We start from the raw sequence: 23652 nt of genomic DNA on the forward strand, positions 1-23652 counted from the left end.
GCTGGCACGGGGATTCGAAATGCTGAAAAAGTGCGAAAATGGGTCGATGAGTAGATCGCTGCCAAATCAAAGTTGTTCTTTCGACACGGTACGGCCATGTTGCCAGAAAGATAGGAAGGAGTAGAAAATGGTGAAAGGTATTTTGCTTAATGTATAGAGTACCGATTATTTTTAATAAATTACTTTTTCAAGTGAAAAAATAATCAGAATACATGCAAGCACCTAAAATGTGTTAATATGTTTGAAGAAAACTCGCATCCAAAGTACCCCATATTAATGGAGTTCGCTTCACTTCAGTTAAAAATTTGAATATTTAAAAATTGTCTAAATAGAACCTTCTATTTATTTACTTGCTCCATTTTTTTTTGCTCGTTTATAACAATTTTAATTAATAATTATCTACGGTAATTAATTTAATTAACTTTTTAAAATATATTCATCTGTACATAGTTACAAGCAATAAACAAATGAAAAGCATTGCTTGTAGCTAATTAGGAATTTAAATTGAATGTTGCATGAAAAAACGAATGGAGAAGAAGCAAAGGTACGGCCTAAGCTGATTGTTACACACCCAACAACAAAGTTTTATTCTGCGATAAGAGCAACTATCTGAATAACGGCTTCTTTTCAATGCGGATCCTTTCAAGGGCTATACACATCAAATTTTATAATGTCTAAGCGATTTGTCACATTATTTGTGCTCCTTATGGTAAAATCTAAAGTAACAGAGATGAATAAAATGACAAATATACATGTAGCTATAGAGTATACTTTGTCTGTCTATCAAATTGTATTTAAAGCCGCCGGACGATTTGCGGATGTTACAAAGAGATCGACATAGTTAGCATATGGCTTTATTAGTTATGGTAAGTGTAGCACAACTTGTCGTCAGCTCAAATATTACACGCTATGCACCTGCAATAAAAAGCAAAGGGCAAAATCTATGAACAGAGAACACTAACTATCAAGAGAATCTAAGACTATTTTTAAAATAGAAGAGAGTATGTACATGGGGGATGTTTGATATATCTCTTAAGGCAACAGGGCTGGCGTTTTACATTAGCAGTCATTCGATTGCTTGTTTTTATTTTTTTAGGCAAACGTCCTCTTAAAGGTTTCCTGGTATTACGTCCCAGACGAATTGGAGCATATCCACTTTTGTGTTTTTAAGTTCATAAACACTGAAAAAGAAAACAGAGTTAACGACTTATGGAATGCAATTTGTTTTCGTTGCATCGCTTATATCAATTTACATTGAGCATTCGTCAATGTGCTCTTCGTCAGATGCTTCAGTGAATGACTCTAGCGAACTTTGGCACCACTTACTGAATTTTACTTTCACGATCTTGTTATACTTGCTTCATAAACAGGAGCGACCTAATATAAAGCAATCTTTAAAAGAATTTTTGCCTATACAAAGAATGAGTAAGCAGTCAAATGGCTACTAATGTAAAATCGCAAACAGTGTCACCTTAACAGGGACTTGGCAAAGTGCTTCATGTACGCACTCTCTTTCTCTTCCATTTTAAAAATAATCTTAATATCTCTTGTTATTTATTCGTTTCTGCTACAAGTTTCTACATAATATTGAATTTTACGTTTGCACATAGATGGTATCAGAAATTTCTTAACTCTGTAATAAAATATTCAATAAGCTATGAAGAGGGGAAAGACAGAAGAAGAGTGTAATGCACACATATACTTATACTTTTCTCATGTTATTAAATTCGAAATATTTTTTGTCTTGTCGCTTTCCTCTCTTACATCACTTCTCCCTTAATTTCTTCGTTTTCTTTTCACGCTCGAATAACACTGATATATTCAATTGATTATAGCCTTTACAACATTTTTTTAAAAAGGGGCTCGGGATAAACTATTATTGATTATTGACAAGTTCTATATCGATTTGCCAAGTTCCATCTGGACGTTAGAAGTTATTGGAAAGCAGCAGTCAATTGCAAAATGCAATGTAGACGCAAAGGTTTTTAGGGTCAATTCAAAAAGTTAGGTGTGAATAAGCTACGAAAACCGCCCCCGCCCCCGCCCAACACATAATCTGTTAAATCGCATATACGTAAATAGCAAAAATAATATAAGCGAGTAACTGGAAATGGAAAGTTTTCCTACATGCGTTCAGAGTTTACCGTATATAACTTGCTGCGTACGGAGTGCCCAGAATTCGGCCCAATATGCATATAATATTCTTGATTGTTGTTATTGTAGTATTCCACATGGCATAAGGTTAAGGTTAATTTACCTAACCGGTATAATCAAATTATACATTTAGTGCAATGCGATCAAAAGCGTTACAACGCACACAGTCCCATAAACAAGCGCACAAACATCCATTCGCATGTATATATGTGCATACATTTTTACTCATGCATACATAGTGTACACAATCAGTTTTCGCTGTTTAGTTATTCGCATACGGTATTTATTCTGTAGGCTTCTAACCGACCAGACTGCTTGGCACCGTCAAACACAAAGCCTTTACATTATTATTATTATTACTGTCTGTGAGCGAATGAAAAGAGAGAAAATTAAACAAAACAGACTGAAGCAGAGTGTCTTTTGTGTGTGCAAATGTAAGTTTTGCCATTTTTATTTAAATTTACAAGAACATGTGTGAGTGTTTCTGTGCGTGTGCGACTGTTTGCGCGTTTGTACTAATGGAATTTTATTTATTCAGCCTTCTTGAGGTAAAATTAAATTAATGTGAAAAAAAAAAAAACATTGAATATACTTTAAATAAATAAGAAGAAGGAGAAGAGAAGGAGAAGAGTGATATTTTATATAAAAACTTCAGACAAGCAGCAGAGACGAACAAGGCAGATATCGAAACAGAGTGAATTTACTTACAAGAGCGCTGAACGGAAAAAATGAGATTGAATGACGCCCTATAAAATTTGAGATATTTTCCTCAGCGCATTTATTAGCTCTACCTAATTTGTAGATAATATATGTTCAGCTATTTTTAACATGTAAAATTACATTCCGGGAAGAGGCCCGATCTCGAAATTACTGCCATTTTATATTCCGTTTAAAGAATCTTTGAGATTGTCAAGAAACATAGAGTGCTACGTTGGTCAAGAGAGATGGAGATGGTTTCGGAAGAAGAGAATAAGTTCATATAAGGGCAGAGAGTAAGTCTTCTAGAGCATAAGGAGGCAATCTAAACTGAAGACGAATTTTAACCCTTAGTTTCAATGATTCCATCGAAGATTTACATCTGGGCAGGCTTTTTTATCCCGACTTATATCGAAATCGTTTGCGATGGTCATGCTGCCATCAAAACAATTAAATAGAGAAAAATTCTTTTTGCATGAATTTTGATACCCTACGTCACTCGTGGTACAGAGGCGTATTCAGTTTGTGCGGATGTATGCAACATGCACATGGATTTGGGATAAACCCACCTTTTTGTCTTCTAATGGTCAAGATTCAGGCCGCAATTATTGAGACATTTTGATAACAGAAGTGCTTTGACCCACGAACGACGGCAAATGAAAATGATTCGGAACGGATCACTTATTAAGCCCTTCGTATATGATTTCTTACTTTCATATGTGAATAGCTATAGGCCTGTGGGCCACTATAGTGATTTGATTTGCCTTAAATTAAATTTTCTAAAGCATCCAGCGCAAGAATTTCAGAGATTTCTCATAAATATGCGATTTTTTAAATAACTTTTTCTCAATTAGGCTTTTGTTCTTGGTTCACACATAAGTCACAAACATATTTAAGCGTATGACATTTGCTAACAAATAATTATTATTCTACATAATTTAGTAGTCCTCGAACACGAAACAATCAAAATATTAGGGGTACTAATAAAACCTGGGCATTTTTTAATTCAAAATTCAAAATCAATTATAATTACAAAGCTTACAAACCGAGCATTATTTATCATCTTTTGCCTCGGTAGAAATTTGTGGTTTCGAAGCGAAACAATCTTATGTGTGTTTAACTTTTGCGAAACATTGTGCTGCATACTATGGTTGCCTTGTTCGGAACCAGCACTAACCCGGTAAAGATATGTCTGGCGAATAATCCCCAATCGCGGGAGTGGTTCACAGTTATTCATTGTTTTCTCAATCATTTCCATAACTTCAGCTGCAATTTTTTTTTTTTGCAGTGTGTTCAATACACGACAAATATTAGCACACCTAGCAATTATATTTAGTTTCATGATGACTTTATGTTTTAATCACATTCATTTCAAAAATAACTTCGTTTAATGTTTTATGCAAACTCAAAGAGAAGAAAAACCAAATTTATTTCCTCCTCAATCAAGTCATTTTTGGCAATTAAATGAAGTTGAAAGTTTAATTTTTTGAAAGGCAAAGCACACTTAAGTCCGTTAAATTCTAAACCAGTCATATTCAGCTCAACATATCGCCGTCCTTTGATATAACCGTAGCATAAAGAACTTAATAAAATAAAGTTTGAATGGAAAAGTTAACTAATAATTATGTTGTCAGAAATTTTGTAATTAAAAAGATTAAAACATTTTTGAATGGAAACTGGACGAGGAAGGAAGGTAAAACAGTTTTGCGAATTTTCTAAAATTCTATGAAAAGTGGATGGTCAGTGAAGTTGGTTAAGCTTCGCATGAAAATTGACACTAAATTTCCCATCGATATCGGCAATAGAGCATAAGGGCAAATAGTCACAATTTTTCCTTTACAGTTTCTGTTGTAAGACATTCCTTTACGACTTGGTAGGGGACTGTTTCCAACATTGAGAAAATATTCGCGAGATTTTAGTTTTTGCGACGGTAGGCTTTTTGGAACACAAAACGAGCAAATCGACGGATGCGCTGACCAAGATTATATATACTTTGTCTATGCGATAGCTGAGGCATGTATTTGGGAGCTAAAAGTCATTCAAAAACGTATTTGACTCATCGTGACGACAGTTGAAGCTCAACATTAATTATGAAAGTATCCGGAGTAAGGAACAGTGTTTGTCGATCCTTATTTTTTTAATATGGTTAATGACATGTGCATGGGCAACCCAACCAATGACACGATTTTTGATCAAAGAAAGCTTTTCTCTGTGTTCATCTTATCTATCTGTTGGGATTGGAACTAAATAAGTAAACACCTACAGCAGCCGAGTAAGGTGAGTGTCTAAGTTGCTATTTGATGGCCGAAAGAAGAAAGCAAGTGGTGATGGATTAAACAGCCTTGGACCTTCTACGACACACCTTGAACTCGAAAGTCAGTTTTCGAATGACAGCGGGTTGGTTAGCTGCCTATCGGCGGGCATACTATAGAGAGTCTCGAGGAAAAACTTGAGATCATAGAAAATTTTGACTTTTGTGCATACACCTGTCAATGTTTGATGCAAAATTATTCCGACCGGACCAATCATTCCTTAATTGTCTTCGAGGCAATATACTCGTTTCACTCGTTATGACACGTGATTACCCAAGCATCGTCACTTGTCATCTAAATTCATTGAATTTGAAAAGCGGACGAAAAACGAAAAAGCGTGAACAGAAGAAAAAAATTTCATGTATAATAACATTAAACTTATTCTAAAACAATATCACTTATTTTCCGTTTGTCATGCACATAAAAGCGTGCACGAACGTAAACTTTTAACAAGCTTATAATACAATCTAACGGGTATAATAATTTCATTAGTCCATTTGCCGATTTGTTGTTGTGTAATGGCCAAGCGAAAACAGAAACAGAACCGATGGAGAAAACCTATTTGGAGATGGTCTTGTATCCTCTCTATAATCCGAGGATGAATCATGTAATATGATATTTTGAAAAGTTAGTGAGCATCGATAGTTCGTATCAAGCCAAATAGAAAACGTCTCCCTTTTTTTTTCCTTTTTTGTTAGTTATTATTTTCTATATTTTCTTTTTCATGTCAAACTGGGCGATCACGCAAGCGTAAAATTGTGCTAAGTAAATTGCATTTTTATTTTCCTTTTTTTGTTATTACTCCGTTGTTTTCATTAAACACACATACAATCTGTTCACGCTATGATGAACATATGAGCTAAAAGTGAAGAAATAAATGTGACATTTTTTGTTTTTTTTTTTTTGTTTTTTCTTTTTGTACATTCTGTGTTGTGAACTATCATTATTTCAAAATTAATTGTGACAATAAATTTTTTTCTAATTTACTTTAGAAATATATTTTTTGATAAGTGATCATAGAGATAACGATGCAATTAACTGAATGCCAGAGTTAACGTGTTGCTAACAATGTGTAGAATATTTTTCTAAAATGTTGTTATTGTTATCAGTTTCAATGTTGCAATATGTGAAAGTATATACAGAAGATATTATTAATGCTACTGTCTGGTTCGTTTACATCGACCTCGCTTTCTTTCCTCGCAGTTGACTAATGACTTTGCCACGATTCACGGGAATGCATGAACACTAATGTAAAACCTTCGAACAAATTTTGCTCTAAATTTTCTTTGAAATATTCTTAGGTATATCAAGAATTTAATCAAAAGTGTTGGTAGGCATCGTGGACATCGAGCTTGTTATCTGATAAGCAAGATACAACAATTAATTTTCATTTATATTCCCATGTTTGAGTTCAACAAGGGGACAGATTAAGTTAGGAGGAGTTTTCCCTGTAGTCTCACAAAAATTAAATATTTCCCCCTTTTTAACTTTCTCGGACGACTTACTTTGCTGTTGGTACAAACTTTTACACTGACTAGTCTTGTTATTTTTCCTCTTGTCAAATTGTTGTCTACATTTTTCTATTATTTTTGCAAGAGACGCGGTTCTATACAACTAACTTCATTCGCTAAGGCTTTTTAGCAATCTATTTTGCTCTCTATCCGCCCGAGTAGCCGAAGGCGAGGAATCTCGACTAGCAAGTCAATGGTCGTGGGTTCGAATGTCAAGTGCGGTAGAGTTTTTAATAAAAGCCGATAGCCTTAGATGCTAGTGCTTTTAAGAATTTACTCTTAGAATTTATTTCTCTGGCGAAATTAATAATAATAGTAATAATAATAATAATATTTTGCTCTCTAGGTAGTGCGAATAGACAAAGCTTTTGTCGATCGAAATAAGTTTTACAGATGTTCAATATTTTTCAATATTTTTCAATATAGTTTTTTTTTTTTTTCTGCCATATATGCGTATTTGTTGCCCTCTTTATTTATAAACTCTTGCGTACACTCTATACATATGATATCCGGTGCACGAGGTGTTGAATTAATGCATGAATGCCCATAAAGATTAGGAGTCACTGCTATCAACCACCTTTATCTGAATACATATTTGATATTTTTCGCATTCAACCATGCATGCATACGTGCATAAAAGCACAGTAGGCAAATTCCATATATAAAATCTCAAAGGATTATTTGTGTAGTCCTTTTTATATAAAAAGCAACATACAAACAATCAGAGAATAAATACATGGACGGAAAACGAGAGAGGAAAGGATTGGCAATATATTAAATGGACATTAGTTTTTAAAAAGGCTTTAAGACCCTTTACTCTTACTGGGTTAAGCAAAAAAAAAAACAAAAACAAATTTACAAATATGCACTTTTATGTATATACGTGTATATGCGTAAATGTGAGCGCGCGCGTGTTGGTAACCCACTATGAAACGGCTTGACAACACTCATGCACGAGAAAAATCAAAAATTTGATCTACCACGAATTACAAACACCCAACGTAGAAGTCCTATTCGTTTAATAAACGCCACGAAACATTTTTACTCCTCTCATTTACATAACACTCCACTACTCCACGAAACTATCCGGTAAACTTTTTTAAATAACAGATTGTTTTCATAAATGTATCGATAATTTTGATATTTGGATGAAAGATTCCGGCAAGTCTATAAGTCTTTACGTAACCCATTCTCTTGTCCGTTACTTTTAAGAATTCTAAAAAAGATGACTGCTATCTCGCACTCAGAAGTTTATCGTGATCGCTTGCCAATCTAGGTTGATGCCTATAATCCTGCATGTCGGAAAATGGAATTGTAAATTTTATACATACTCCTGGTTGCGGATATAAAACGTGAATAAGAAGATACGCACACTATTGCTGTGCTATATAATGGCTCCCGCATACAAATGTAAAACGCAATATGAAATTTCGTGTTGCTAAGCGGTTATGAATCGTACGAATAATTTTTTTTTTTCTGTGCATTTTTTTCCTGCCAAATAAATATTATACATTTTTTTTTTTGTTTTTGATACCAGAGAAAGCAGTCTCTGTTGCTGTTGTGCAAAAAAAAAGGGTGGCAATGCGCAAACATTTAATAAAAAGGACTGAAAAATCTCAACTAAGGCTTATGCTCTGCAATACCTATACAGCGATATATATATATGTATATAGGCAGCAGTAGCAGCTGCACTTAAATAAGCACAGCATGTGACATTACAAACACACGTACGGCACACATAAAAATGTATGCTCAGATGAATCGGCAAGAACTTAAAAGAAAACATAAAATAAAAATTCGGAGAAGGATGTTTTGTTGATGATACTGATGACTACTATGATGATGATTTTGTCGTTGTTGTCGTTGGTTGTTGTTTTTGTTATTAAGCCTTTCGGAAGCGTTGTTGTTGTTACTGTTGTATACAAAAGATAATGATAACGAAAATGATAATGATGATAATAATTATTGCAATAATAATGTCAGCCTTATATATACATTGAATAAGCGTTTCATAGAAAAAAAGTGTGTGTGCCAAAGCACAAGAATATAAATAAATAAAAAATAAAAATCAACATCACTACTTACTGTAGAAAATGAAAAGGTTACTACGGAAAAATATCAAAAAATGAAAAAAAAGAAGAAATCATACGATGTAATAAAAGAATGTCCTTAATATAGAAAAATTTACATATGCATGCGTATGCTTCGAGTCTCGTATGTAACTGAGAAATGAAAAACCCATACACATGACTTCATTTAGTTAAAAAAGTTTCTCTCTTTATTTTCTCATATATGTGTACTTTTTTCTTCAGTTCGTTCAAGTCTGGAAACGAAAAACTTAATAAAATATTGTGATTGCCTACACGCTTGAATTCCCTTAATACCCAAAGGGAAAGAGAGAGAAAGGGAGAGAGAAAGAGATAGAGAGAATGTAATATATACCGAAAGAGAAAATTATAAATAACAGGTGAAAGGTTTACTTTCGTCTGAGATCAGTTCTTATGCATTATATATAAGAAGATAAATATTAACTATCCTATTATTGTTAAGCGATTGGCCCTAAAAATAACACACAATTCTTGTAGCAATCATTTAGATGAGATGATCTGCAAAAATCTTACACATGGTGATGTAAAATTAAGACGTTTTTATGTCAAAATGCATGCGTAGACCGTTATCTGGTTCATGTTCACTGTTTTGAATATTTCTTCTCGGCTTATCTGGACTTTCTGGAAAATCAATTGACAATTGACCTTCAATCGACTACCTGGACAACAACTGGCAGCACTTGTGGGACAAGATTATGTTGCAGCCAAATGGTCTTGAGACTCAGATTCTGAATTTAAGCTTGTCTGTCCGTTTGTCTGCCAAAGTGCAGGTCGCAGTTGTTTCGAAATACTCTCATGAAATTTGGTACAGCGACTTGTTTTGACCCAAGGCCTGTTGAAAACGGTTCATTATTGTACCATATACATATATCATTATATGAATAAATGTATTAAGCGAAGTAGTATAGGATGTTCAATGACTGGCTGGGGCCTGTTATAGTGTATTCATTTCTTTTGGCATTTCTTATACTAATATACTCAATTAAAGGCTGTAGTTAAGGAGTAACGCCAACGTACATATTTCGGAGAAAAAAGTTAAACTTGGTAGATGCTTTGAATCTTGGACCAAATACGTAGGAAAAGAATTCATTATGTTAGAGAGAGCGTTTCACGAAGTCCTCACAAACATCGGCCTGCGTAAGATCTACAGTCCAATGCCTTAAGAGTTACAGACCGCTGAAAGGACATGAGACTGAGAACAATTTGAAAACTTTGAGTGAATTAAATTATTGCACCAAATAATGCCGTGCCGTTATTATTACGTAGTGTGGCAAACGTACGAATCTCACGAGGCACTTTAGAGCAAAAAACTATCGAGAAAGAATTTTTGAACATAAAATTAAAGACTAACAGAAAAAAATAAAAAAAAACTTATTGTGACGAAAAAAACGTGTCTATTGTATAAAACTTGATTGTGTCTATCTCGATGTACAAATTTTTAAAAATGGCACGCAGCCTACTTCAAACAACTTTCATTTTTTTCATTTGAATTTGTTTACAGAATCTCTACAGCGACATCCTCCAGTGAATGATGTAAAATAAGTCGGATTAGTTTATCTGGACATTTTTTTTTTTTATTAATAGATAAGAGCCCCTTTTCAGTTGAATAGTCAACGCTTTCATCCAAGCACTTGCCAATAACACAAAAATGAACATTTTTAAGAAACCTCTCACTAGCACTCACTAGATATAGGAATGCAGCTTAAATGGGCTCTTCTTGGTTTTTAAATCACATTTAGACCAGTTGTACAGCATGCATTCCTTTAGCTGAAAATGTCTCCGGAGAATGGCTGCAGTGTTGCCATTTCTGAGTATTTTTACAGGTTACTTAATAACCATAATACTGTTTGCTATTCTACTAAATATTAAGTATAGTATTTAACAATATAAATATTGTTGTTCTGCTGTCTTTCTTTCCATCCAAAAAAAGTTATCAGAAAGTCGCTTTTTTTAAGCCGTTACATTGTTCATATTCCTTCACACTAGTGTTATATTAACCTCTTAACTACGTAGCTATTGTAACCGAACATATGCTCTATATAATATCAATTAAAATAATTTTCCACATTCTCATATATTAGAGGTAAGAAAATTTTATTCGGTGGTGGCTGAATCAGTTATGCTCATCGCCGTTAAGGTTAAAAAAAAAGCAAATGAAAAGAAGAAATGATCTGATCCGAACCATTTTCAACAGCTTGCGTTCTTGGGCCAAAACATCTCAGTGTATCAAATTGCATTAAAATATCTCCAAAATTGCGACTGTAGGTTGAACACAAGGTATCAGGACAGACAGGTAGACAGAGAAGGTTAGAGTCGATTTCTGAATCGATCGGCATAATTAAAAGTGGAATTATCTGAAATCTATTTGGGCGTTGCCGTACAAGTGGTGAAGGTTACAATAGGAGAAAAATTTTACTTTCTGTATTCTATAACATTTAGTGGGCGTGGCTGCATTTTGTATTATTTTAAAAGATACGTGGAAATTTTTATTGTACAGTTTATGTATAATAAGCGAAAACTTTTAAAAGGTGAAGTGTTCTAAATTTATATCGTGTTCTCAGACGTCTACGCAAACGGACGTAACGATAGACGAACATGCTTAAATTCATACAGAATTTTATGACGGACAAGAACATATAAACTGTGAACTTTAAAATTTTTTCTGTAGGGAAAAAATGACCAAGGTGCCAATAGGTTAATTGACCACATTCGAAATATGTCAGCTGATTTAAATCAGATGTGGCAGCTCTCCCCTAACCCATTTAGTTTCTTACTGGAATGAATAACATAGACAACTCCGTCTCTGCAATTTTTGTTAATAATATATACAAGAAAAGACAACAATCCGTAAGAACAACCTAAACCACGCTAAATATATATTACACAGTCACCTCTTAGTGCGAGAAGAAACCGAGTCCTGCGACTCTGGTACTCACAATACGTTATAGGATCTCTGAAGTTTCCTCGTCCTGCCCCCCTTTGTCGATGATGGATATAAAAATGCCCTGTGTATCGAATTATTGAACGCCCAAATAACCATCTGCATATGTAGCTGTTATTAGTCGGATATGACCGTGGTCCGTTCGTCCGGCATGACTAGTAGATGATGAAACATCTCCAAACAAACATTCATTTCGATATATACGAATTCACGTATTTTTATCAATGTTTTTCTTGGTTTGTATAGATGAATGAATTACGCCTATCGACGATAAGACTGATATAATATCTAGAAGCATGATAAGTTCTTATTATTATTATTATTCTATTTAGTCTAAGCATTTATTTCGCACACAATTCGCACCTATATCGACAAACTGTTCCCTTTTTTTATGCACACCATAAATAAATGAATGAATAAATGATAAATCATTCTTTTGAACTAAGAATTCTGTGTTAGTTTACTTTAAATTTTTGTTATACCAAGTTGATGAATTATCCAAAAAATTTGTTTTGCTTCTTATTCATTTCATTTGAGCAAATTAAAAAAGAATACTTGAAATGTTTTTGCTGATAAAATTCTTCTATTGGCCAATATTTCCGTTATCCTTCACAACTCGTTTATATTTAATGCTTTTTGTCTGGATTAAACATACAATAAAACGTTTTTTCCCCCTACCTTTTTGGTTTTTTCTTCTTTTTTTTTTTTTTTTTTTTTTTATTCACATGTATTTTTTTTTTTTTTTTTAATTTTTTCTAAAATGATATTTTTTTAATTTTCAAATAACACAAAGAGACATTTGACATGCTCTTCCTGATATATAAACACACACCTATGTACGTGTATATTTGTATAATATACTCTAACAGCAAACACATTTAGAAAACGAAAGCAAGAAAAAAAAAAAAAAGAAGAAAATTTCCTCAAATTGTATTGTTTATTGTAGTAGCTGTGTGCGAGTGTGTTTTTCTGCATAGGAATACCATACGTTTACTCCGATGACCGTTGACAATTGAAACTTTTGACATTTCACTAAAGCGACAGTTTTCACAGGAAAAAGACAAAACAGAACACAATACCAACACCGCAAACACTAGCCAACCGACAACAACAACAGCAACGACAACAACAATAACAATAATAATAATAACAACAAAATTAAGTATAACAAGCACAGACAAGCATTGCAAAGAATTACTATATCATATCATAACATTTCTGCATGGAGGAGTATAGAGACCGAAGAAGAAAACTAATTTAAAAAGTACGATGAATGGGCGGTGGCGGTAGTGGTATGGGTTTTGTGTACGAGTGTGGGCAAGTTTTTAATTCTTGTTTTTTGTTTTTTTTCTCTCATTTATTTCCGTAAGAAAATTTCACTAGATGACAGTGATAATAACAGAAATAATACCCGTAACAACAACAACAATAAAAACAGGACCATGCACATCATCACAACAGTATTAGCAGTGATAGTGGAAAAGTGTTGCAAGCATTTATTTATTTTATTTTATTTTCTTTTTTTTCGTACCAGAAAAGATTGTTTGGCTTTAGCTTTGGCTTTTGTTAATGCAATTGCTTTAAAAGTTAGCTTTATTATCCCTCGTACTGTCTTTATCTTTATATTCTTTCATGTTTAGTTTCCTGTAAAAACATTTTTCTGAAGACATAATAAATGAAAAAAAGCAAAAAAAAAAAAAAAAGTATACCAGAGGACTTAAAAAAAAAACGTTCCGCCGACACCATATTCTTGCTTAAGAAATTACTTACAGACGCCATTTTTTTTTTTTTTTTTTTTCTGCCCTTATAAGGGTGAGGGTGCTTTTCAGTGTTGTAATAGAGTGGTAGTAGATTTTTTTTTACTTATCTGTGCTTTACAGCAAACATTTTTGCATAGACTTCGCCTGTGCGGCGTGTAATGTTTGTTGTTGTCACTGTGTGTCCTTGTGTCGGTCCTATTTTTTTATTTTTTTTTCATAAAATTTGCTTTTCGGCTTTTCTGCAACAACACACAGCTTGGTGACCTCACAAACGTCATTTCAACAATCTCCTCATAAGTTAAGGCTCCATAATTTTTTCTTGGAATTTTTTTTTTTGTATTCAAATTTGTTTCTTCCTTCCCTCTACCGCTCTTCACAAGTTAAAGTTTTCCTTAAACATCACTTAAAGTTTTTTCTATGCTGATTCTTTTCGGTTCTATATCTATTTTCTTCACTGCTTTTATATATATTTACTATGGCGCTCTCTTGCGACGTGTGCAGCATTTTACCTCCACTTGAGCGTGAGTTTAAAGCAGCTTTTGTTGTTCAAATAAGGGTCAACAACTTTTTGCTATTGTGTAAGTTCTTCAACCGCTATTCAGCTTTTCTTCAATTTTTTTTTCGTTTTTTCCCCGACTCATCTCATTTCGTACGTACATGTATCAAAAGCCGCAGCGTGCCAAACGGGTATGCTTGGCAACACTTTGATGTGTTTGTTTCGCTTGTTTTTTTTTTGTTTCTCTTTTTTTTTTTTTTTTTGTATTTTATTATTGTTTCTTTTTCCATTTTTTTGTTATCTTTAAAATATCTCAAAAAGTATTCTCATATTTAAAGAGTTCTTCAAACGAAAAATCTTGTAAATTACAATTTGTGCATATCATCTTCTTCAAGTAATCAATATGCTGAACGATTGAGTTCAAAGCATTGTCGCGATTGTTGGAACCATGCCTTATTTAAAACTTCTAATGAAATCTTTTCGATACAAAAAAATGTGCAGAACGCGATGCTTTTAAGAAAAATAGTAACCATTTGAACAAAACATGGAGATCGATTTGCAATTTTGTCATCTGCACTAAAAACATATATGTGCGCAGGCAGGAAATTGACGGTCTTCAATATTTATATTGAAAATAATGAAAAACATTTTAAAGAGGACCGTAATAACGAATTCTATCACTCATAGGTCGTAGAAATGCTCGACTGGCTGTGTGTGTTCAAATAGATGAGTCATCCAGAATTCGTGATTTACTTACATTTTTACTCAAGGTCGATTTCTTCAGGTTGCACCAGAATTTATCGTTTACTTAGATTTTTATTCAAAGAATTCGTTTAACAACTAAGAGCTTACAAATTATATTGAGCTCATTTACCAAAGATAAAATACGTGCACCAATCTAATTTATACGGGAGACAAGATTCGCTTGGATACTTCGTATGCTCAGTTTCACGCATGAAGATGAGAACATGCGAACAGTTAAAAAAAACTTCGCGTACATCAAATAAGTATTCTGTGTAGAATATTTGTTACAAGTAGCTTAATAATCGATATATATACCTTCACTATTAACAGTTCTTTGCCTCTTATCGGACAGCTTGCGAATGCCTTCACAAATATTTCGAAGTAGTCAACGACGCATATTTGCATATCTTCGATTTTATTGAGTTGCTGAGCTGCTACATATCATTGCAGCGGTCCAAACTGGCAGTAATTAGAAGGGAAGTGGTCTGAAGAATAATGACATAATACGGAGTCCAAGTTGAAGGACACTTGTTGGGTTGTCTTCCTTTCAAATGTTTTGTGCATGAAATCTCCCAAATCACATTCTACCGCATTTTCACTTCGCCTCATTTTCATAATTTCTGTAGATTTAGTTGCATCTGCTTCTGTCTCTTTACACTTTGTTATAAACCGAATATATCGTGCAAGCGTGAATGTCAAAGTTATCTATCCCTGATGTTTCGGAAGAGATAAAGGCGCCACGTAGTAGATTGTAAAGCAGCCAAACTCAATGCGGAGAACTTATTTGTACGGCTGTAACTAATATTTGACGGCATCGAAATCGAAATTTTTACACAACTATGCTATCTGAGAATCGTTCCAGTCTCTCTGCTTGTCTGCGAACAATTAATCAAAGCCTATTTGATATGTTGATTAGCTAAGATTCGAGGCGAGGTGAACATCGTTTCTTGCTTGTTAAAAAGACCGCTAAAGGAGACAGCAAGAGTGGACTTCTCGTTCCTATTGCAATAGTCGGAAATGCTTTTGACCAACCTATAAAGGAATAATATGTACAGCAATTTTCATTTGTCCGGATGTTTACTCGTTAATCACCTCTTGGTCTCAATTGAGTGGACTTGTCCATGACTAGCAAAAAAAAAAAAAGTATATTTTTCAGGTACTATGTCTTTAAGACTTAACTAAGACTTCCATAATGCACACATAATCTTCTTATTTGTTTTATTTAATAAAATTTTATGAAAAAAATATTTATATGAAAATTTTTCCTGCTTCGAATTATTAAAAAAAAAAAAAAAGACACTTATTTTTGTTGTTGCTGTAAATTGCGTCTCATGAATTTTTTGTGTTCTTTTTCCTTTTTTGCTTTTGCAGAGGGAAATCAAGTCACGTGCATAAGATTTTGTAACAATTACGTTTTGAAAAGGAAAGAAAGCAAAACCCCCTCATACCAGCAAGAAACATATATGAAACTAAGCTTAAATTCGTAACATGAACAGCAATTGAAAAACATCAAGCAGTGAAACCATCAGACAACAAAAACAGCAGCATAACCAAGCATAGCTGGGTGAGTTATTTTTAGATTATTGCATAGAACTGAATTTTTTTTTTTCAAGTACAACATATGTGAATAAATACAAACATGAAAATGCATAAATGCACGTACAAATTATATACGTATGTGTGAAAACATATGAATGCAAAGGGTGAAGTGGTAACAATAGGGAAAATACTCAAAGTAATATTATTCCAATATCGCTGGCATCGATGGATATATATATATATATGTTAATTGTGTAATTCCGTAAGGAAGATAACTAAAAGGATATTCATGAAGTAAAACGTATCACTCGATAAGTTCGTGGGATGACTATTGATTAAATCCATTAGCGATACTATACGCGAAATTTAAAATTTCTCCTTTGTTTAAAACTAATCATCGGAATGTCATGTAGTTTTGTTGCACACCATTTAAGTATCTATATATTATCCTATGTACTTATTGAGTGATATATTACATATTTCTGATCATTATGCCGGGAAATCCAATAATCATCGATAATATCGAATCTAATATTCGCAATAAGATTGTAATTGAACGAAATTGAACGAGCGATGTGCAAATGACTCCAGTTACATACGCGTAGCAATAGCACTCCCTTATTACAATGGCGACGGGAACCAGTCAGTTAGCATAAGAAAGCCAATAGTTTAACTTCTTTGGCTCGTCGAAATATTTACACCAGAATGAATCCTTTTTTAATACAAAAACAATATACGTCTGTGGTCTGAAACAAATATTATATAAGCCGTTCCTAATTGTTGTCTTATATTTTGTATTAAGCCGAAGTAATGATAAGAGCAAGAAGAAGAAAAAAAGAAATCCTTTTCCAAACAATAAGAATAATTGTAAAAAAACAAAAATCCATAGGCAGGCAAACAATACTCGAACACTTACGAAGTTGAACAAAAATATTATTTTCTAAATTCGCACTCCGGTCGGTTTGTTTTTGTTATGTTAGCAGCAAAATCCAAGAAAAAAAAAAAAAATTCATTTTTTCAAAGACCTTATCTCTCATACTCCCGGCTTACATACACTCGGTGTAGGTTTATTTGTATATTTGTCTACCACTAAATCTATGACATACAAATCTCTTTTAAAGCAAAACTAAGATAAATGACAAAATTTATTGATTTTCTGTTTTATTTCAAGTGTAAGGATTTTTTCAGGTTGTTTTACGTTCTTTTTTTCCTCCTCCTTTCTTCGAATTTCTATTTTTTTTTTTTATTTTTTTTTTTGTTATTACCCTGGACGCCTTCTTTCTTTTCATTCTTTTGTGTATTGTTTTGCTCTCAAAAGGATTTGAGTCTTCCTTCCCCCCCCACCCTTGATGTACAAATATATATAGAAAATATTTCTGTTTTATGTCTTCTCTTGTCCTATACATACGTATCTGTATTTGTATTCCTATTTACTGTGTTAAAGCGTTGAAGCAAAACAGCTGATGTTCCCTTTTACAGTATATGGGTTTGGTGCATAATGTAACCACATAGATGCTTGGTGTGTTGCAAATTGGAACGTGCATGAATATGTATTTCAAGCATGCATTTTTTTTTTTTTTTTTTCTTGAAACCTTTAAGAATTATGTTAACATATTATTTTCGCTTACAATTGCCGTACACGGATAAGACATCAGTGGTCGTAATAAGAAAATTGCATCGGAAAGTCCTACGGCTTACACTGAAAATGAAAGGTGTTCATTATGCCCTCGGTGTCACTTATTTGTTTTTAATGTTTTAATTAATGACTTGCTTCGGTGTTGATAATTTAATAAATTAATTTTAGTGATTGATATTTGCCTCAACATATACTCACTTATGCCAAGTGGGCTTTTTAGAAAACCGCATTTTTGAGCGCCTAGACATCTAAAAAGAGTTTTTAACAGCATTGTCCTTAGGTGGGTAGAGAAAAACACGCTGATACCGACGTCGGTGCGCATGGGTGCTAATCTCAGTGCGGTACTTGATCTTGGCTATAGTGAGTGGCCGAGTGAGTCGGTAAAAGTATAACACATAACGATTGAGCTCACACCCACTAAACTGGGGTCATCTCTTTATTAAGCGACATCCTCTGAGTGAATGCTCATATTAAGACAGGCAGAGAAACAAATTTGCTAAAAGATGCTCTTTTTCTTCATGCCTATGGAAAGAAGTCCTTCAGATTTATCGGTAAACAATCTATCCACACTTTTATCATTTTGGCATTAATAGTCAACAACTTCAAAGACATAACCTCACCTTTTGGAAGTGTAACTCAAGCAAGTTTCTTTAATTTGGGTCTTAAGTGTATGCCTTGTATACTTAGAAGTATTCTACATCACTGTCTCAAACTTTCTAAGCAATTCAGCATAACTTCTTCGATGACTTCACTCTATACAATAAACAAATTATTCAACTGAGGGTAGTTTTTTTTTCTTTTTTTATTTTTTTTTGAACATGTAGCGCTACTGATGCTACTGTGCGGCGTTTGGTTTTTCTCCTTGCTTTGATTTATTTCGGTTTTTTACTGTTGTGTTGTTGGTCTTGCTTTCTGTAAAGAAAACTGTTTTTCCTCCACTGTTTCCGGTTATGTGGTATAGCAGGGCCTTTGAGGGTTACATAGCAACCTATGGTATGTGTATGGTATGCGTACATAAATTGCTGGCAATCTCCATTTGTGGTCTTTGTTTATGATTTATTTAACTGAGCGCACACGTACGCATACACAACTACGGTCTGTTTACATATGCAATAGTCTAAGTTTTTACTAAAAATATGTATACACAGTTTACGCATTGATATGTTATATATGTGTATATATATTTATGTTTGGCATGATATATGTAAATGTAAACCTTTCATAAACAAACAAAAACTTGTAAAGATCTCTCTTTGACTTCATTAACCTTAAAAATTATTATGTTAGTGCGGATATGTGTATGGTCCGATGTTTATTTAAAATTCGATTTTTTATTAAAACAAACGAAATCATCGTCTCTTTGTATAGAAAGAAATATATTGTGAGATCTTTGCCTTTAAGTAACGATGAAATGTTTACGTTAAACATATTTTTTGTCTTTTATTTATTTATTATTATGAACAAATATCATCGCATTACCTCATGGGTTATTTAATGATGGCTTCGTTTTTACGTACAACAATAAAATGACATGAATAAATTTACTTATAATTAGATATAATTGGATAAATTAAAGCAAAAAGGAAAAGTTAAAGAAAAAGAGCAGAAAACTGGAAAAAAGGAAAGGCCAAAGACAAAGAATAAACAAAAGAAGAAAAACCAATTATTTAATTAAAATAAATTGAAATGAAAGTACAAATAAGAAGAAGAACTAACGGTGGCCGTGGCTCACCCTACAGCGCCGTGACCTCACTTGGCTTGATACAATTAGTTATGTAACGGTTTTTCAAACTAAAATGTTATATGGAATGAAGTCGAAATAGTGGTCTGATCCGAGTCATTTTCAACAGAATTTGTCCTTGGGCCAAAACCCGTTAATGTAACAAATTTCATCAAAATATCGCGAAAATTGGGTCCCGTAAATTGAACACAGAAACGCGTGACTGGCAGAGACACAGACGATATGGAGATGGGACTATCCCAAGCCCTTGTAGACGTTGCATGCATCTGGACAAAAGCTCGTGCCAAAAATGGTGTAGCGTATGGCAAAACAAGAAAATCAAAAAGAGAAAAGAAACGAATGTCATTTTTATTATTGAAAATTACTTAGACCATCAACAGCAACTCAATGCTGTAGTGTTACTGATTACCCCTCTCAGCGACTTTATCAAATGATTAATCTAACCATTTCAGTGAACTCTTTTCCTACAAATTGTGAAAGGATTGGAAGCCTTTCAACATAGCATGAAGCGCGGGAATAAATCGATTTATCAAAGACAAAGCTCAACGCCTTTAACGAAAAATCTATCTAATCTGTCCATTAAAAGTAAAGGGCTTTCAATAACATTATGTCTGACAATTAGGAAAAATTTTCGTTTTTAATACAAGTGGGCCTTAAGCGATCTGCTTATGCCAAACTCTATATATATTCACTGTAATCTCAGTGGCGGATGCTAAACAAGATTCGAGGATTGTTTTAGATACTCAGCGATTTTTAATACATTTAAAGCTATTACCTTAAAAAGAATGCAAATTTTAATATAAATAATTTTAGCATTTTTGTATCATACTTCACAGTAAGTTTTATGCAAAAAATTAATTAAATATTTTTGAATTAATTTATTATATTTCAATTTTAATTTGCTGCATATTTTCTCTAACTACATAAATATTCAAATAATGTTCGCTTGAATAGAAAATAATTACAAGAATGCTTTAAGCAAATACAGTACTTTTTAATTAACTTTATCTCTCTCCCTCTCTCTCTCTCTCTCTCCATCTTTATGAAGCTAAAGAGAACGTTGCTTTAAATCGCCCATTGCATAAAATCGTACAAGAATTACAAAGGAGATCATGCCTCAATTCTCATAGTTTATATGCTGCAATCTAACGACAAGTAAATAATCTCAATGACTTACTTGCATTGAGTTTTGAGCTTTCTTTACTTAATAAGGCCTTCAATGCTGTTGTCTTCGTCATCTGTTAAAGGAAAAATTCTGTAGTAGAACTCGATTTTGATGTCTATGCTTTATTTATTTATTTATTTTTTATTTTTTTTTTTCTTCTCTCCTCGTATGGTATGGTATCAGCAATTAAAATGATGTCTGAGTTGTACTGACAACATAATCAAAAAGAAATTTAATTATACCTGTATCCACTCATACGTGAGGTATGCAAACATGTACATACATAGAACAGTGGTAGAAGTATTAAGAGTTTTGCAAATTTAATCATTCAAAGCAATTTTTCATTCCTCTGAATTCGTAGCTTCTAAATTCTCAGCAAAAAATAGTAAAAAAAATAGAAAAAAAGTTCACAAAAATCTCGTATAAATTGTTGAAAATATTATTTATATTTTTGTTGTTGCCGTTGTTTTATTTCTATTTTTTTTTGTTTTTTTTTTGTAAAATAATTATACAATTGTGAAATTTTTTTCTGAGATATGTTCCAGTATTGTTTCTCTTTCTAACATTTCAATATACTATGTGTTTGAATGTTTTTTATCTTTTTTTACATATTTTGAAACTTTATGAAAGGATGTACACATGCTTTAGATTTAATTTATTACATTTTTGGGTATTTTATAAAGTAAATTCGTTGCATGTTTGTATAATCGGGAATTTTTCTCATTTTTAGTTGCATATTTACTTAAAAAATTACATAAAATAGAAATGTAAATAAAAAAGTTACACTCATCCCCTGGGTGAAGTTTTTATATACCAATAAACAAGTCGAAAATGTTTGTTACTTGAAAAACTTTTGAGTCCATATTTCCGAATAAGTCATATAATACAACTGCATAAGCTTAAGAGCTATTATAATAAATGATGAATGTGCGAACAACAAGTCATTATGAAAACAAGGACATTCATCCATATCCGATATCCATAAACAATGCTTTACTCAAACAATTACCTTACAATTATAAAAGGTTTTGCTAGAGGTCGGCATGTCGTTCGATACAATTCGGACCATTTTCCCTTGTGTCCGAAAAATATTTGTAATTATAGGCAATAGGTTATTAAGTAGGTAGGTTAGGTAAGCTTTACTGGTCTTCTATTGGTGGCTTGTTTTGAGTCTTGTCGCGATCGCTTTCCTCCTCTTGAAAACTACATGATCGCAATATATTCTTGTATACCTGTTAATGAATTATAAGGCGCTTATTGCGCCTTTATTTTCGGATTAATCCTGCTTATCTTTTGCATTTCTCTTTCGTCAGCAATCAATATCGATTAGTGGTGTAAAAATTTAGACCAATATTTCCTACGGATTGTAAATCACTGTTCCTTTATTGGTAGGGAAGGATGAGGTGTGAGCTTCAATTAAAAATTCAAAGAAAGATTTAAGCTTAAATTTTTTATGCATATCTGCGCAATGGTGATCATTGCCGCCTATTTCCCATTATTACAAATTCAAGAACAAGCCCAAAGCACTATCTTCTTCTGTCTATCATTAAATGTCCTACACCATCCTACCTCACTACAGTTATTCATTGATAGGGTCTTCAAAGTAAAGTATTGTATGGGAAATGATCGAAAAAGTGGCCGAATGCGGACCATTTTCAATAGAATTCCTTCTTGGCCAAAAATATGTCAGTGTGTTATAATAAAATTTCGTAAAATATGCCGCAAACCAGCCCACATAGGGTTGACCAAAACAAAACATAAGGGACAGATGGACAGAGAAGCTTACATCAATTCAGAAACTGATTGTGGATCGATCGGTAGAATAAAAAATCTGTTTATCTCAACTTCTTTTGGATGTTGCACATGTCCGCACCCTTCCAACCCAGGTGATATGTGGTAAAATGCTGAAATTAATTTAGGGAAAGTATCCTATGTATATCTTTAAAGAATATTTTTTAAAGATACCGTAATATTTCGAACGAGAAAATGAAAATTGTTGCAGATACGCTGCGCGCTGTTTTCAAAAACTGAGCTACGGGTAAAACGCATTTAAAGTTTCAAATTCTCTCACTACAATGACAAATTTTTGGCCATTATGTTAAGTGTTGTCGCGCCCACTATTATCTTTTTATTTCATTTTCCTTGATTCAATCTATAAAAAAAAAAACGTCAGAATTTTTAGGTTAAATTTATAGTCGTCCAGCCCCGTAAACAAGATCACTACCGATTTTAAAATTTTTATATTAAATTAAAATTATTATTAAACGTGCAGTAAATAAGTAGAGAGAATACATCATAACGATTCACATCATGTTTCCGTATTGTCATGGCAGCAATATGTGCAATTTTTTCATCTTTTTCCTCAAAAACCCGAGAGATAATGCATACTATGCTTCATTTACTTTAATATCTGAAAAGAAGAAAAGAAAACTTTAGAAAAATACATGAAATGCTTTCGTTTTAACAAAAGCATATTGCTGCAAAACTCCCAAACAACCATGATTTGAAAGACAAGTAAGTAATGTAATGGAAATAATTTGTACAAATTGACTTCAAAATAACCAAAAAAAAAACCAAAAAAAAAAAAGGAAAAGAACAAAAACATCTAAAAAACGCTCTACACATTTCTAGATGAACTGACGTTTGAAACTCTTTCGACCTTATGTACCCCTTTATAGATATATATATAAAAAAAAAAAAAAAAACGAAAAAATATTTTACATGCCAATAAAACCAAAACTATTCCCTTAAGACAACGCACACACGAAGCACAAGCATGCATATGCAAATATATTTAAACACATACGTAAATATATAAATAAATGTCTGTTATATTCGAATAAAGTTTT

General features: G+C 32.9%; 1 long non-coding RNA gene across 1 annotated transcript in view; it reads left to right on the plus strand.

The window, feature by feature from the left end:
• Positions 1-16213: 16213 nt before the first annotated feature.
• Positions 16214-23652, plus strand: part of LOC119634224 — a 101523-nt gene continuing 94084 nt past the window's right edge. The window contains exon 1 of the long non-coding RNA XR_005246940.1: positions 16214-16286. This is a non-coding gene — a long non-coding RNA (uncharacterized LOC119634224). The remainder of the gene's footprint in view (positions 16287-23652) is intronic.

The sequence above is a fragment of the Glossina fuscipes genome, unplaced genomic scaffold (assembly GCF_014805625.2).
Source record: "Glossina fuscipes isolate IAEA_lab_2018 unplaced genomic scaffold, Yale_Gfus_2 2, whole genome shotgun sequence".
Classification (NCBI taxonomy): Eukaryota; Metazoa; Arthropoda; class Insecta; order Diptera; family Glossinidae; genus Glossina; species Glossina fuscipes.